This window comes from Neofelis nebulosa, chromosome 11 (assembly GCF_028018385.1).
Source record: "Neofelis nebulosa isolate mNeoNeb1 chromosome 11, mNeoNeb1.pri, whole genome shotgun sequence".
Taxonomy (NCBI): domain Eukaryota; kingdom Metazoa; phylum Chordata; class Mammalia; order Carnivora; family Felidae; genus Neofelis; species Neofelis nebulosa.
In genome coordinates this window covers 25,416,667-25,433,254 of record NC_080792.1, presented here as the reverse complement: position 1 = coordinate 25,433,254, position 16,588 = coordinate 25,416,667, and the positions used below count along the sequence as shown (strand labels likewise).

Genomic DNA, 16,588 nt, shown 5'->3' with positions numbered 1-16,588 from the left:
CTTCCGAACAGGAGGGAGAAATACTAATCTGGCTTCCTGTCACCTGGCCCTGAATTCAACACCACCTAGCATTTTCCTCTTCCCTACCCAGGGGACAGGGACCCCAAAGCCTCCATATCAAGCCAGCTAATCATACGTCTAGATTGTGGTTTAATTTTTTATTTTTAAAAAATCTGGAAGCTTCACGAATCTACATGTCACCCTTGCACAGGGGCCACGCTAATCTTCTCCGTATCGTTCCAATTTTAGTATGCGCGCTGCCCAAGCCAGCGCTGTGGTTTAATTTCTTAAATGAGGAATTAGTAAGCCCAATAGAAAATGCTATCAAAATATTCTGAAATATATAAATGCCTTACTTGTCACACCCAATTCCAAAGCTATTTTAGACATTTTAAGTCATTTAAAATGAAATGTTTTAATATAATCTTACAATGGGTACATTACACTAATGAAAATGAGGGGCGCCTGGGTGGCGCAGTCGGTTAAGCGTCCGACTTCAGCCAGGTCACGATCTCACGGTCCGTGAGTTCGAGCCCCGCGTCAGGCTCTGGGCTGACGGCTCGGAGCCTGGAGCCTGTTTCCGATTCTGTGTCTCCCTCTCTCTCTGCCCCTCCCCCGTTCATGCTCTGTCTCTCTCTGTCCAAAAATAAATAAAAAACGTTGAAAAAAAAAAAAAAAAGAAAATGAATTAACTAGAGCTACAATTACCAACACGGACAAAATACACACTAAAGAAAATGCTACAGAATAACAGACATGGTGTGATTTCATTTATATGATTTTAAAACATGCGAACAGGGGCGCCTGGGTGGCGCAGTCGGTTAAGCGTCCGACTTCAGCCAGGTCACGATCTCGCGGTCCGTGAGTTCGAGCCCCGCGTCAGGCTCTGGGCTGATGGCTCGGAGCCTGGAGCCTGTTTCCGATTCTGTGTCTCCCTCTCTCTCTGCCCCTCCCCCGTTCATGCTCTGTCTCTGTCTGTCCCAAAAATAAATAAAAAACATTAAAAAAAAAAATTAAAAAAAAAAAAAAACATGCGAACAATATCATGGATATGTTCATACCTACTACAACTTATTAAAATATACATGGGAAAAATACACAGCAAATTCAGAAGAATGCTTTTACAGAATGTTATCAGGAGAGGAACAGAGGAGCTTTAGTGGTATCAATAAACACTTTCTTCAAACAGAAAAGGGGAAAGGAACAGAGGGAAAGGGATGGGGGTGCCTAGTTGGCTCGGTCAGTTAAGCGTCCGACTTTGGCTCAGGTCATGATCTCACGGTTCGTGGGTTCGAGCCCCGCATCAGGCTCCGTGCTGACAGCTCAGAGCCTGGACCCTGCTTCAGATTCTGTCTCTCTCTCTCTCTCTCTCTCTCTGCCCCTCCCCCGCTCACGTTCTGTCTCTCAAAAACAAATAAAAGTTAAAAAAAATAATAAAAAATAAAATTATAGGAAGGGGATGAAGCACATGTGCCAAATATTTAGACTTGCTGAAAATGGACAGTATGTACAGGGGTCTGGCCTATTACCCTCTGTTCCTGCCATAAATATAGAGTGAGAGTTGTTTTAAAAGAATGGTTTCTCAATCACTCAGCAGCAATACTGGAAGGTAAATGATGGGGAAGCAATGTCTCTAAAATATTAATAAAAAATAATTTTAGGGGTGCCTGGGTGGATCAGTTGGTTAAGCATCCAACCTGGCTCAGGTCATGATCTCACGATTTGTGAGTTCAAGCCCCACATGAACCTTGCTGTAGTCAGCACAGAGGTGGCTTCAGATCCTCTGTCCTCTCTGCCCCTCCCTTGTTCATGCTCTCTCAAAAATAAATAAAAACACTTAAGAAAATAATAATAACAATTTTAACTATAATTCTTTGGCTAGCCAAGCTACCAGTTAAGTATAAAGGTAGAATAAAGGCATTTTTAGACTTGCTGCAACTCAAAAAAGCCTCCCATGGCTCCATCTTCTGGAAGGTACTGGAAGATGTACCCTTTCAAGGTGAGTGAATAAACCAAGAAAAATGAAGACAAGGAATTCAAGAAACAAAGGCTGCAACACAAGACAGGAGTAAGAGACGCCCAGGAGAAGACACGTGCAGCAGGCTGGGACACGAGTCGAGACAGCCCCATAACCTCTGGGGGGAAGCAAGCCAGAGAGCGACAGGTCACCTGACATGTCTGACCTTATACTGTGGTGCGTTACCAATATTGTAGGAGAATCTGGTAGGAACGAAGGACAGCTACCCAGAAAACAAATGATTTTTTAATTACGCACTTTGGAAAAAACAAAAATTGTTTAAGGGTCATGTAATCATAGTACATGACTCAATTCTACAGTTATCAATATTTATATAATCATCACAATAGAAAAAGTAAACATTTAACCAAAAATTGCGAGGGAACCATATTGGGAAGATGCTTAAAAAAGAAACAGTAGTGGTGGTTTAAGAGTGTGAAATTCTCGGGGCGCCTGGGTGGCGCAGTCGGTTAAGCATCCGACTTCAGCCAGGTCACGATCTCGCGGTCCGTGAGTTCGAGCCCCGCGTCAGGCTCTGGGCTGATGGCTCGGAGCCTGGAGCCTGTTTCCGATTCTGTGTCTCCCTCTCTCTCTGCCCCTCCCCCGTTCATGCTCTGTCTCTCTCTGTCCCAAAAATAAATTAAAAAAAAAAAAAAAAAAAAAAAAAAAAAAAGAGTGTGAAATTCTCATCTTCCATAATAGGCAGGAAGTCAACAGAAAATACCTAATTACTAAATCGGCAAATAACAGTGAAAGTATATTAGTTATAAATCAGGAAATAAATAACCAGAAACAACAGCTAAGAGACTGGAGTATGGCCCTCTCTGGAGTGGAGAGGGTGGTCATGCAGTCCTTTTGTTTTATGTCCATCAGATTATCTGAGTTTTTTTAACTATGTCTATACATTACTTTGATTTTAAAAATTAAATATGTTTAAGCTCCTTCACCTATTCATAGTTAAGTTTTTAACATATATGGGAATCACAAAGTTACCATCATAACTAAATTCGTAGTGACCAAAACCGTAAATTATTCTTTACGGAAGCAAACAATTAGCAAACTTTAAGAAATCTATTTGTCTGATATAGTTTAATTTAATGTCATTATATTATTAAAGTTATCTCCCAAAATCTAAATTTCAGATTTCCACCATTATGTGTTTACTGACAAGCAGTAGTCACAGCTTGGTCAGAAAAGAGGAACTGAATTCAAACCCACAGTAGGGATAAACACATAGATCAATGAAACAAAACAGAAAATCCAGAAAGGGACTCACTAGAATACAACCAGCTGATTTTTGTCAACAATGCAAAAGCAATTCAATAGAGCAAAGACCGTTCTTTGAACAAATGGTGCTGGAATCCAGAGGCCACTAACAAAAAACCTTGCATCTTACAAGTTAACTCAAAATAGGGGCACCTGGCTGGCTCAGTCAGTAGAGCCTGTGACTCTTGATCTCAGCGTCATGAGTTCAAACCCCACACTGGACACAGAGCTCATTTAAAAAATAAATAAATAAATAAATAAATAAATAAATAAATAAATAACTCAAAATAAATCACAGATCTAAACATAAAACAAAAGTCTATAAAACCCTTTTTAGGAGAGAACAAGGGAGAAAATCTTTGTGACCTGGGGTTAGGAGGGGCTTATTAGACATAACACAAAAGCACAGCCCATAAAAAAAAAAAGATGACAAATTAAGCTTCACAAAAATTAAAAACTTTTGGTCAGTGCAAGACCCTGTAAAGAGAATAAAAAAAAAAAAAAAAGCCATAGACTTAGAGAAAATATTTATAAGTCACAGAGCCAACAAAGGACTTGTACCCAGAACACAGAAGGAACTCTCTAAACTCTACAATGAGAAAACAGTCCAATTAGAAAATATGCAGAAGATTTTAACACATCACCAAAGAAGATAGGCAAATGACAAACACAGGAAAAGATATTCCATCATTATTCGCCAGTAAGGAACTACAAATTAAGAGCACAATGATATACTGCTATTACACATCTACCGGAATCGCTAAGATAAAAAACAAACAAACACTGAGAGTACCAAAGCTCCCAAGGATGCAGAGAAAGTGGCACTCTCATACAGTGCCGGTCGGAACGTAACATGGAACAGCAACTCTGGCAAACGGTTACGCGGTTTCTTATCAAGTTAAACACAGACATACCATTTGACCCGGCAGTTGCATTCCGGGACTACGTATGATCCCAGAGAAATGAAAACTTAAGTTCACACAAAAAAACTACCCAAATGTTCTTTCAACACGTGAATGAATAAACGAACTGAGGTCCCTCCATATAGTGGAATAAAAAGAAGGAACCCTTTGATATATCCAATAACTTGCACAGGTCTCCAGGGCATTGTGATAAGGGAGCAAAGCCCATCCCCAAAAGTTACAGACTCAAAATAAGAAGAGCCACACTGTGTTTAGTGATTCTAGTTTATATAAAAGTGAATGAACAACAGGGATGATAAAAGGAACAGAAGAGAGGAATGAGGATGATGTACTTTGTTATCGCAAGGTACTAGCGCTACCTGTGAAATGGTAGGGTATGGTCTGAAAGTGCCCTCGGGTTAGCTGTGTGTATTGCAAACACAAGGGCAACCACTAAACAAAAGTTTTAAAAAGTGCAATGGACATGCTAAGAAAGGAGAGAGAAGGGATTCACGTAAGTACTCCATCAGCACCACAAAAGGCAGAGAAAGAGAGGACCAAAAAAGGAACAAAAATATGGGCAGTGAATAGAAAAGAGGAACAAACACTGGTAGACATTAATCCAACTTTATCAATAATCACCCTGAACATCAATGGCCTACATCTGCCAATTAAAAGAGACTGTCAAAGTGGATCAAAAAATAAGACCCAACCAAATGTGTCTACAAGAAACACTTTATATTTTGTTTAATATTTTGTTGTTGTTGTTTTAGGGGGGAGAGAAGGTGTGCACGCACATGAACGGGGGAGGGGCAGAGAGAAGGGGGGACAGAGGACCCAGAGCAGACTCTGCGCTGAGCCACCAGGCACCCCAAGAAACCCACTTTAAATATAAGAGACACGGGGCGCCTGGGTGGCGCAGTCGGTTAAGCGTCCGACTTCAGCCAGGTCACGATCTCGCGGTCCGTGAGTTCGAGCCCCGCGTCAGGCTCTGGGCTGATGGCTCGGAGCCTGGAGCCTGTTTCCGATTCTGTGTCTCCCTCTCTCTCTGCCCCTTCCCCGTTCATGCTCTGTCTCTCTCTGTCCCAAAAATAAATAAAAAACGTTGAAAAAAATTAAAAAAAAAAAATAAATATAAGAGACACATACAGATTAAAAGTAAAGAGATGGAGAGTGATACACCATTTAACACTAATCAAAAGAAAGCAGGAGAAGCTGTATTAATCTTAGACACAGTCGACTTCAGAGCCAGGAAACTTATCACAGATTTAAAAAAAACAAAACAGCATTACATAATGATAAAGGAGTCAACTGTCCAAGAAGACCTAATCTTTTTTTTTTAATTTTTTTTTAATGTTTATTTATTTTTGAGACAGAGAGAGACACAGCATGAGCAGGGAAGGGGCAGAGAGAGAGGGAGACACAGAATGTGAAGCAGGCTCCAGGCTCTGAGCTGTCAGCACAGAGCCCGACGTGGGGCTCGAACTCACGAACTGTGAGATCGTGACCTGAGCCGAAGTCGGACGCTCAACTGACTGAGCCACCCAGGCGCCCCTCAAAGAAGACCTAATCTTAATGTGTACCGCCTAACACAACAGCGTCAGAATACGGAGGCAAAAACTACCAGAACTGCAAGGAGAGGTAAACCACGATTATGAACGAAGACCTGAGCACACCTCTCTCGGAAATGTTCAGACCCAGCGGGGAATAAAATCAGTAAGGACCTGATGGATCTATACACCACCATCAATCAACCGGATCTGACATCTACGGCCTACTTCATCCAACAACAGCGGAATACACATTGCCCTCCAGTTCACACTGAATAGTCACCAAAACAGACCACATTCTGGGCCTTAAAACATCCTAACAAATTTAAAAGAAGCGCTTTTGGGCACTCAAAACCAAGAAGCTTGAGAATAAAGAAACGACTGAGATGACCACATGCGGCAATATTCTGACAAATGCAGAATACATGACATTCGTTGTAGAGAACCACCACCCTGTGCATGGGGTTGGGGGCTTCTCTCAACTGGAGGAGACTGAAGGGATATTGTAACAACCAAATGTATACATGAATCTTCAACGAACCCAGATTGGTAAAGAGAAAAAACCATTATAAAAGACAATCTTGAGACCCAACTGGATATGGACTGAACAGAAGATATCATATGGACATAAGTGAGATAATGAGAGTGTAAGCAGAAAAATGACCTAATTCTCAGGAGATGTGTGCTTGAACATTTAGTGGTAAAGAGTAATCTTTTCTGCAACTTAACTTTCAAACGGTTTCAGAACAAAATACAGACAAAGCAAACATGGCAAGCTATTAACAATTATTAAATCCGGACGGAAGGAACAGGCGTTTATATTGTGTTGTACTGTTCTCTCTACTTTTCTGTATGCTTGTAATTTGTTATTGAAAAAGAGTTTTGGCAAACAAAGAGGTTACGCACCGTGACTCTATTTATGTAACTCTCAAGATGACAAAATAGTGGGGAAGCACAGATCGTTGGCCTGCCAGGGCGTGGAGGGGGCAGAAGGTGACCATAAAAGGGCAGCCTGAGGAAGTTCATTTGTGTGAATGGAAAAATTCTGTATCTTGACTGCGGCGGTGGTGGTGATGGCTGCACGAATCTATGCATGTGATAAAATTTCACAGAGCTACACACACACAAGGGAAAAAGAACATAAAGCCTGAAGAACCCAGGTGCAGTCCACCATCTATTATTTTGGGCCAATATGAACTTCCTGGAATGGATAATGTACAATCCTTATATTAACACTGAGGAAAGCTGAGGGAAAGGTACTTGGGATTTCTCCACATTATTTTTGCAACTTATGAGTCTATAATCATTACAAAATAAAGGGCTTTTAGGGGCGCCTGGGTGGCTCAGTCGGTTGGGCGTCCGACTTCAGCTCAGGTCACGATCTCGCGGTCGCGTCGGGCTCTGGGCTGATGGCCCAGAGCCTGGAGTCTGCTTCCGATTCTGTGTCTCCCTCTCTCTCTGCCCCTCCCCCGTTCATGCTCTGTCTCTCTCTGTCTCAAAAATAAATAAAACGTTAAAAAAAAAATTTTTTTTTAATAAATAAATAAATAAATAAAGGGCTTTTTTTTTTTTTAATCGGGTAAAAAAAAAAAAAAGCCAAACCCTTTCAAAGTCTAACCCACGTGCCCAAGAAAGGTGCCAGCAAGTCTTACAGGTACTTTCTATCACAACCACTAGGTTTATTTTTACATATTACGTTACTTCATCACCTATAACATCACATGATGAGATATTAAGAGCTCACAATTATTTTACTTGGTGGCTTGGAACACTCTTTTATTACACAGACTACTTTCCCCAGATAAATTATTTCAAGTCTTACTCAAAACCAAACTTTTTCAATAAAAGCAAAAGAAGTCATGCATTTGGGTCCATCAGGGAGTTCCTGTTAACTGTATAATTCTGAGGAATACACAGCAGATTTCATCCTCAACTACCTACTTCTTTTTTATCAAAGCTTTCCAATTCTAATAACAGAATTATAATACTCTAATAATCATCCCTGAGACTCCTGAATATGTCTCAATGAAATATTTAAAAATGCCACTTTGGCATTTTGATGATTTTGAGCCACAGGCATGTGAAAACTAACAAATGCAGGACGAAGCTGTCTATCTGCCTAAGGACCGTTCCTCCAAAAGAACTTCATTATTATAAATCCCTCCCCTGAGAGTTTCACCAACCGGGTAACTCATCACAGGGAAGACCAGAACTCACCACACCAGACACACTGTCCCAAACTAACGCACCTCTCATCCGTTCTTCTAAGGGCTCATTCCTCTTTCCTAGAAACCATTTACGAGCCCCTAAGAGACCCACACCTCCCCTCCCCTGTCCCCCCTAAGACGGTATTTGAGTCTGAAATCTACGCTACCTCAGAGAAGTGCTCATTTTTCCCTCGGTATCTCCCATGTATACATGAGGTACACACGTTAATAAACTTCTACTTGTTTTCTCCTGCTAACCTGTCTTCCGTGACAAGGGTCTATGAACGCAGATGGGTGGAGGGGGGACTTCTTTTCCTCCCGTGTACCGCTTAGCTGCCCTCTTCAGAGGTTGCCAGCCTGCACCCCGCTCACCTCCGCACCTGTTCTCCACAGCACGGCCACCACCGTCTCATCAAACTTTCTGATCCCTGCCAACGGCTGAGACAGAAAAGTTTTTCAGTATGATTTTAGTTTGCATTTCTTTTGCTGTGAAAGAGGCCATCGCCTGTTCTTCTCCTTTGCCTATTTTTTATTGATTTATAGCAAATAAATTTTATTTTCAAAGCTGCGAGGATAGGCCACAAAGTATTAAAGTCAGTTCAATCCAGGACCACTATGAAACCCTTCTAAAACAACAATATGAATCAAGCCTATAAACTTCTCAGGAGAGACTGAACAGAATATTCAAAAAAAAAAAAAGCTGAATTGTCAGTAATGCCACGGCCATACTCAGAATGTCACAGGAGACCAGAAGTTGTGAGGCATCCCCGGAAACTGGAAAACAGCCGGAGATGGACTAAGAAGGAAAGCAGCATCCCAAGGCAGGCAGAAGAGCCTCTGATCAAGGGCAGCAAGAGTATAAACAGCAACTCCAGTCCGGAAGCAGAAGGCCAGAAAAATGCCGGAGCCCGGGGAGCCCGGGGACAACTGACCGGGATGACTGGGACACCCAGCCTGTCACCTTTGCCCTCACTCCCCCAGGGAGCAACAGTAAGTACTATCTGCCGAGAACAGTGAAGGCGGCGCCCAAGGCCAGGCCTCAGGCAGCTGGAAGGCCCAGGAGGAACAAGGGCAGCCAAGCAAGACAACTAGCCACTGGAGATTCTTGCCAGAAAGTTCCACCTGCTCCCAACCCTCACAGAAAGCAAAGTAGAAAACTGAGGCCCAATGGTCTCTCCTCTGCAACGATTCATGCCAAGAATTCCAAACACAAACACATACACACACGCCACCTGAACTGAACACAATTTATTTGGAACTTTATCAGTGAGACCCTTATCAGTGAAACCCAGAATAAAACGGAACTTGAAAAACCCACTATCCAATCACCTCAGCTCCTAAGGGCCCTGTTGCTTTTCCCTCTGGCTGGGCACCAGGCTTCCTGGGCTTTCGGCCCTGCCTTCTCTCAATCTGTCAGGAACGGAGCCTATCTCCTGGTTTCACTCATAGCTTCTACTCCCAACCTCTGACCCGAGTGCCAGTTCTGTCTGTATCCCTAAAATACTTAGTTGTTTTTAATTCAAGAATATATAACTGTATATATAATCAGTAATTTTGTGGATAACCATGCTCCTTACCTAAGTCTAGACTAGAAATGAAATGTGTGCTGGGGCACCTGGGTGGTTAAGTGTCCGACTTCGGCCCAGGTCCCGATCTCGTGGTAAGTGAGTTTGAACCTCACATCAGGATCCATGCTGACAGCTCAGAGCCTGGAGCCTGCTTCAGATTCTGTGTCTCCCTCTCCCTCTGCCCCTCCCCCGCTTGTGCTCTGTCTTGCTCTGTCTCTCAAAAATAAATAAATGTTGGGGTGCCTGGGTGGCTCAGTCGGTTAAGCGGCCAACTTCGGCTCAGGTCATGATCTCGCGGTCTGTGAGTTTGAGCCCTGCGTCGGGCTCTGTGCTGACAGCTCAGAGCCTGGAGCCTGTTTCAGATTCTGTGTCTCCCTCTCTCTGACCCTCCCCCGTTCATGCTCTGTCTCTCTATGTCTCAAAAATAAATAAACATTAAAAAAAAATTTTTTTTAATAAATAAATAAATGTGAAAAATAAATAAATAAAGTGTGCTATCACTAATGCTTCCAGTAATAAACCTTTTAAAGGACCCGTCGTTAATGCCGTGTAGTCAAGAACTTGAGCTTCACACATAAAAACGGATGCCATCCTCCCTCCCCAGATCAGTTTCCCCTCTCAACTTCCCACTACCCCCATAAAGTTCCCACTATGTAAAAACTATCTTGAAACTTTCTGTAGTATCTATGACCTGTCTCCTGAGGTCGATTACTTCTGAGAGGCATGAATCAGGCTTTACCTTTCTTCCCCATTTCCAATCAATCTGCAGCACACTGCTGAAGAGAAATTACTCAAATAAAAACATAAACCCCAACACCAAAAAACAACCTGTTGAAACAGCCAAGGCCCCACAAACAATAAATATATAAAAACATCTTCAGTATAAATTAGTAATAAAATATGCTAATTATAACAACATGGTATTATCTCGACCCATCGTATTAGTAAAGGTTAAAAAAAAAAACAAGGGGCGCCTGGGTGGCTTGGTCGGTTAAGCGTCCGACTTCGGCTCAGGTCATGATCTCACGGTCCGTGAGTTCGAGCCCCGCGTCGGGCTCTGTGCTGACAGCTCAGAGCCTGGAGCCCGTTTCAGATTCTGTGTCTCCCTCTCTCTCTGCCCCGCCCCTGTTCATGCTCTGTCTCTCTCTGTCTCAAAAATAAATAAACGTTAAAAAAAAAAAAAAAAAAACCTTGGGGCGCCTGGGTGGCGCAGTCGGTTAAGCGTCCGACTTCGGCTCAGGTCATGATCTCACGGTCCGTGAGTTCGAGCCCCGCGTCGGGCTCTGTGCTGACAGCTCAGAGCCTGGAGCCCGTTTCAGATTCTGTGTCTCCCTCTCTCTCTGCCCCGCCCCTGTTCATGCTCTGTCTCTCTCTGTCTCAAAAATAAATAAACGTTAAAAAAAAAAAAAAAAAAACCTTGGGGCGCCTGGGTGGCGCAGTCGGTTAAGCGTCCGACTTCAGCCGGGTCACGATCACGGTCCGTGAGTTTGAGCCCCGCATCAGGCTCTGGGCTGATGGCTCGGAGTCTGGAGCCTGTTTCCGATTCTGTGTCTCCCTCTCTCTCTGCCCCTCCCCCGTTCATGCTCTGTCTCTCTCTGTCCCAAAAATAAATAAAAAACGTTGAAAAAAAAAATTAAAAAAAAAAAAACAAAAAAAAAACCAAACCTTGATAGCAGCACAAGGCAATAGGAAACAGGCACCCTTTTAGTGTGTAGATATCTGGCAGTATCTATCAAAATTTTAAGGGCATATACTCTCTGTGAAAACGATTTCATGAGTTTCACACCTGAAACTCATGGATTGTATGCCAACTATACTTCAATAAAAATAAAAATTAAAAAAACTCCTGCGGCATCCACAATTCTACGTACCATCTTTTCATTTCATTTCATTTTATTTTATTTTATTTTTGCGAGAGAGTCCAAGCAGGGAAAGGGCAGAGGGAGTGAGACAGAAGATCCCAAGCAGGCTCTGCGCGGACAACAACGAGCCCAACGTGGGGCTCGAATTCCCCAACAGTGAGATCGCGACCTGAGCTGAAGTCGGACGCTCAACCGACTGAGCCACCCAGGTGCCCCAACATCATCTTTTTCCAGGTAAGCTTCACACTTAGCATGGAGCCCGACACAGGGCTCGATCCCACAACCCTGGGATCATGACCTGAGCCGAAATCAACACTTGGATGTGCAACCTACTGAGCCACCCAGGCGCCCCGCCTGTACTTTGTTATGACACTTATCTATAGGCTGAGGTTACAGACTACTTATATCCAAATTAGTATGAACGCTTTTTTGAAAATGCAGATGCCTGGGCCCTCCTCTGACACTGTGAACCTGGGGGGGGCGGGGGGGGGGCAGGCATTTGCATTTTAATCACATGCTCCTCGGGTGTTTGATGTACTTAAGTAAGTTTGGGAATCACTGGTTTGGAGGGTACTTGGAAATAAAGTTGGAACGCGAGCTTTCCGACTGTGGAGGGTCTGGAATGCCAGTACCGTACTCTGTGTTTCAGGTAATGAAGAATCACTGAATGTTATTGGGCTGGTGCGTGAAGTGACGGGAGTGGTAATTTCACTCACATTAAAGATCTATTACATCTCACCTTTTTTTTTGGCTAGGCACGCTCCCCCAGGTCCCTTCCTGAGTGCTTTGCATGCTGCTTCATCCTGCTTCGTCCTCAAAAAACTTTATGAGTTGGAAGTACTGTTTTTCCCATTATGCGGTGGTGTAAAATGGAGATTCACCCTCGCTCAGCACAGACTTAGTAAGGGTCTGTCTCATACTAGAACCTTTGGTTTTAATCGCAGTCCTGGCTTGAATGACCTGTTGAGGATTAATACGGTGGTGGCCTGTGCAGGGTGAATCCAGGCGAAGAGGTGGGAAGCAAACAAATTTGGATACTGTTACACTCAATCATGTGGGATTACAGAAGCTGACCTAGCATGGGGGGGGGGGGGGGGGGCAGCAGGAGCTGCTTCGTAAAATTTTATGATTTTATGAGCCTGGGTGGCTCAGCTGGTTGAGCATCTGACTCTTGATTTTGGCCCAGGTCATGATCCCAGGGTTGTGGGATCAAGCCCCACGTTGGGTTCAGAGCTAAGCATGGAGCCTGCTTGGGATTCTCTCTCCCCCTCTGCCCCTCTCCCCACTCATGCGCTCTCCTAGCTAAAAAAAAAAAAAAAGGTGGGGTGGGGGGGTGGGGGGGGCGGTGCGGAGCAGGGTGCCTGGATGGCTCAGTCGGTAAGCTTCTAGTTTTTGGTTTCAGCTCAGGTCACGATCTCATGGTTGGTTTGTGAGTTCGAGCCCTGAGTCAGGCTCCGCGCCGACAGTACAAAACCTGCTTGGGATTCTCTCTCTCCCTTCTCTCTGCGCCTCCCTCTGCTCAGGCCGGCATGTGTAAGCACACACACTCTCTCTCTCAAAATAGGGAAATAAACTTAAAAAAAACACAAACAAACCAAAGTAGAGGCAAGTGTTCTTGTCAATAGCTAGCATGCCCATCTACACCTCTGTTCATGCCATTCACGCCTGCCTTCGACCACCACCCCCGATCCCCAGCCCCTTTGACCCTAACCACAGAATGAGCCCTCTCTTTCCTCTGTAATCCTAAAACACACTATCTTCACTATCGTTTGGAATTTAACTATCCTTCCGGTAATACCTGGTTTTGCTGTCTGACTCTCATACTGCTATTTAACTTCTCGGGCCAATTATTTCCCCGAGTCAATTTTACCACCATGGTCAAAAATGATACTCTGAACAAGAAATGATATGCTCAATATTCTGTTTTTAATTCATGAAATATTTGATATACACGTAAAATTATGTCTCCTCTTTTATGCGTACTGACTCGCGGTCTCCTGATTTAATGTGCCTTAAATGGAAAATAAACGTTAGTGGATCTGAAAAATCCATAACCAAATTCTGTCCTAACACCCTCAAAATATGTAAATGACACCACAGTGTACTTTATCCCAACTTAAGCTGAAAATCCATTAATCATAAGCTATATTCCAGAATCACCTGCTTCCTGAGAAAGAAAAAAAAAAATACACATGCCCCCTCATTTGTATGAGAGTTTTTAAGAGAAACATGTTTTGTTTTGTTTTGTTTTGTTTTTGAGAGAGAGGGAGCAGAGAAGAGGAGGAGAGGAAGAGAGAGAATCTTCAGCAGGCTCTGTGCTAGCTCAGCATGGAGCCCAACTCACGGCTTGATCTCACACCCCATAATCTAGGCAGAAATCAAGAGTCGGACGCTTAACGGACTAAGCTATCCAGGCGCCCCTGTACTCAAGACTTTAAGACAAAACCTCACGGTTGAAACAGGAGACGAGAGAAATAGTGGACAACAGTCACTGGCCAAAGGACATGTTAAACACACAGATGCCTTTGGTCCACCAAGTAATGGAACATTCTCCAAAAGGTCACTATGTTCCAAGTGCTATATTAAGTACAGTGGGGTATTCCACTCCTGTGAAATGAGAGTAACGAAAATAAAAAGATTAAGCTCACAAAGATCAGAAGAGGTATGGAAGATGGAAAGGTGACAGAGGGGTACTAACTGAACCAGCAGAGCTGAGGAAGCCCCAGTGTAAAATGATTAGACTCATGAGGAATGCCTCCGACACAAAATAAAGAAACCAAAATCAACCAAAGAAAAGGAATTGGAACACAGATGATTCTAAGAAAAAATTAAAAACTAAAATAGCCTCAGAGAGAGTAAACAGTAACAATAATGAATGCAAATATTTACTTAGCACCTGCTATATCCCCAGGCACTATTCAGTTTTTTTAAGCTTATTTGGAGAGAGTGAATGAGTGAACAGAGGAGGAGCAGAGAGAGAGGGAGAGACAGAACCCCAAGCAGACTCCGTGCCGTCAGCACAGAGCCCAACGTGGGGCTCGAACTCACGAACCATGAGAATATGCCCTGAGCTGAAATCAAGACTATGAGGCTTAACCAACCGAGCCACCCAGGTGTTTCCCCCCCCCCTCCGCCCCCCGGGCACTATTCAAAGTGCTTTCTACATATTAACTCACCTGTTCCTCACCACAGCCTAAGGTGGTATTTCTACCTTCTCGTCACATAGATCATGGGTTAGCAAATTACGACCCAAGGAGCCAGGTCCAGCCTGCTGCCTGAAGAATGATTTTTACATTTTTAAACGAATGAAAAAAAAAACAAAAGAATATGTTGTGACATGTGGACGTTATGAGAGTTCTAGTGGAACACTGCAACACTCACTTGTCCACATGTTGCCTGTAGCTGTTTTTGTGACAACAGCAGAACTGCATAGTTACTACCCAGACCGCATGTGACGACGCCTTCATCCCCTTATACCGCTGCTGCCCACACTACAAATCTCAATAACACAGTTAGAAGTCAGCACTGCAAGTACCCTGCATATTGTGACACTCACTACCACTGGATATACGTCATGTCAAAACAAGAAAAGAAGAAAGCAGACTTTGACGTCATGCTTTTACAGCAGAGCACAGATCGTTTTTTTAAACCTGATGAGATGGGGAAGCATCACGTCTGTTGGGTAACAGCATCACGCTTGCACTGGAACGCCACGTAGGAAGACATTACCAGCTACGCACAGCCTCACATGCCCTACCACGGAGCGCTCCCGGTTCACGAAAGCAACGATCAGGAGAGTCAGCAAATTTAAAACACAACATTTCAGGGGTGCCCGGATGGCTCAGCTGGTTAAGCGTCCAACTCTTGATTTCAGCCCGGGGTCATTCTCATGGTTCATGAGATGAGCCCCACGTCTGGCTCTGTGCTCACAGTGCAGAGCCTGCTTGGGATTTTTTCTCTCCCTCTCTTTCTGCCCCGCCCCCACTTGCGCAAGCATGTGACCTTGTGCACACTCTCCTCTCTCAAAATAAACTTAAAAAAAAAACAAATAAAAATACAAAACGCGGCATTTCATCACAGCAGGGTGCTTTCCCAACAATAAAGAATGAAAACGAGGCTGCAACCAAAGTCTCTGGATGGTTCATGTATTAACCAAACAAGAAAAGTCACTGACCAATCATGAGATGAACTAAATCGTGTGTGAGTGCAGCAGCCAAAGAAACCAGGAAAAATAAATATCTTTCAGACCCTCCATTGAAAATAACTGTTCAGAGAACAGTCTGAATGGAACAACTACACCTATGATTATTTTCCAAAAAAGTGGAGGAAAATACTAATTCGGTACAACTGAAGTGGGATCTGCTAACATGCATAATAACTGATGGTGGTAAAAATACACGTAGAGCAGAAAAGGCTTAGATGGACAAATTTACAAACCTTGTAAAAATGCAAGGTGTTTATAACCTATTCAGTACTTACACACACACACACACACACACACACACACACACACACACACACAACACACACACACACACAATGGGGCGCCTGGGTGGCTCAGTTGGTTAAGGACCTGACTCTTGGTTTTGGCTCAGGTCATGATCTCATGGTTTGCGAGTCTGAGACCCGCATCGGGCTCTGCGCTGGCAGCACGCAGCCTACTTGGGATCCTCTCTCTCCCTCTGCTCTGCCCCACTGCTCGCACACTCACACACTCTCGCTCTCTCAAAACAACTTTAAAAAAAAAAAACAATAGCAACAACCTACTCATTAGTCATTGTATGATCAATGAGCAGGAGCACTGCATAAAATATTTGAATCTAACATGTGTTATTAAACTAGTTACGACCGTTAACTTCATTACCTTCATGAACTTAACCACCATCGTTTCCATAAAAATTGTGTCTGAAACAGAAGCTGAATATCCTGATGTGTCCTACCACACAGTACCATGACTTAGCAGGGGTATGTTTTTATGGAAATTTCTCGAGCTCAGAACTGAGAATGAAATTTTTCTGAAGAACCATCCCCCTGAGCCACTGTTACTGAACACTGAATGGCTTTGAAAATTCATTTTTGCTGATTTGCTAATATTTCTCAATGAATTCAATCTAAAATTAGGAGGCCAATAGCACTTCCATGCAAAACCTATACTGAGGTAGTCATTTCAAGGACAACTGACACTGAATCTTAAGTGATGTCAAGCTGCTTTACAC

At 43.4% G+C, this 16,588-nt stretch overlaps 1 protein-coding gene and 1 non-coding gene across 3 annotated transcripts in view; both read right to left on the bottom strand.

Moving 5' to 3' along the window:
* DYM (dymeclin) overlaps positions 1–16,588 on the bottom strand; it is a 357,662-nt gene that overhangs the window by 330,438 nt on the left and 10,636 nt on the right. The window contains exon 1 of one of the 2 annotated variants that reach the window (XM_058692154.1): positions 8,672–8,691. The exons of the other annotated variant lie outside the window; for it this stretch is intronic. The gene's annotated coding sequence lies outside the window, so the exon portion shown is untranslated. Of the gene's footprint in view, positions 1–8,671; positions 8,692–16,588 lie in introns of those variants that run through there. 2 annotated transcript variants of the gene reach the window in all.
* Positions 167–273, bottom strand: LOC131490702 (U6 spliceosomal RNA). The gene has a single exon (XR_009251202.1). It is a non-coding gene; the product is annotated as a U6 spliceosomal RNA (small nuclear RNA).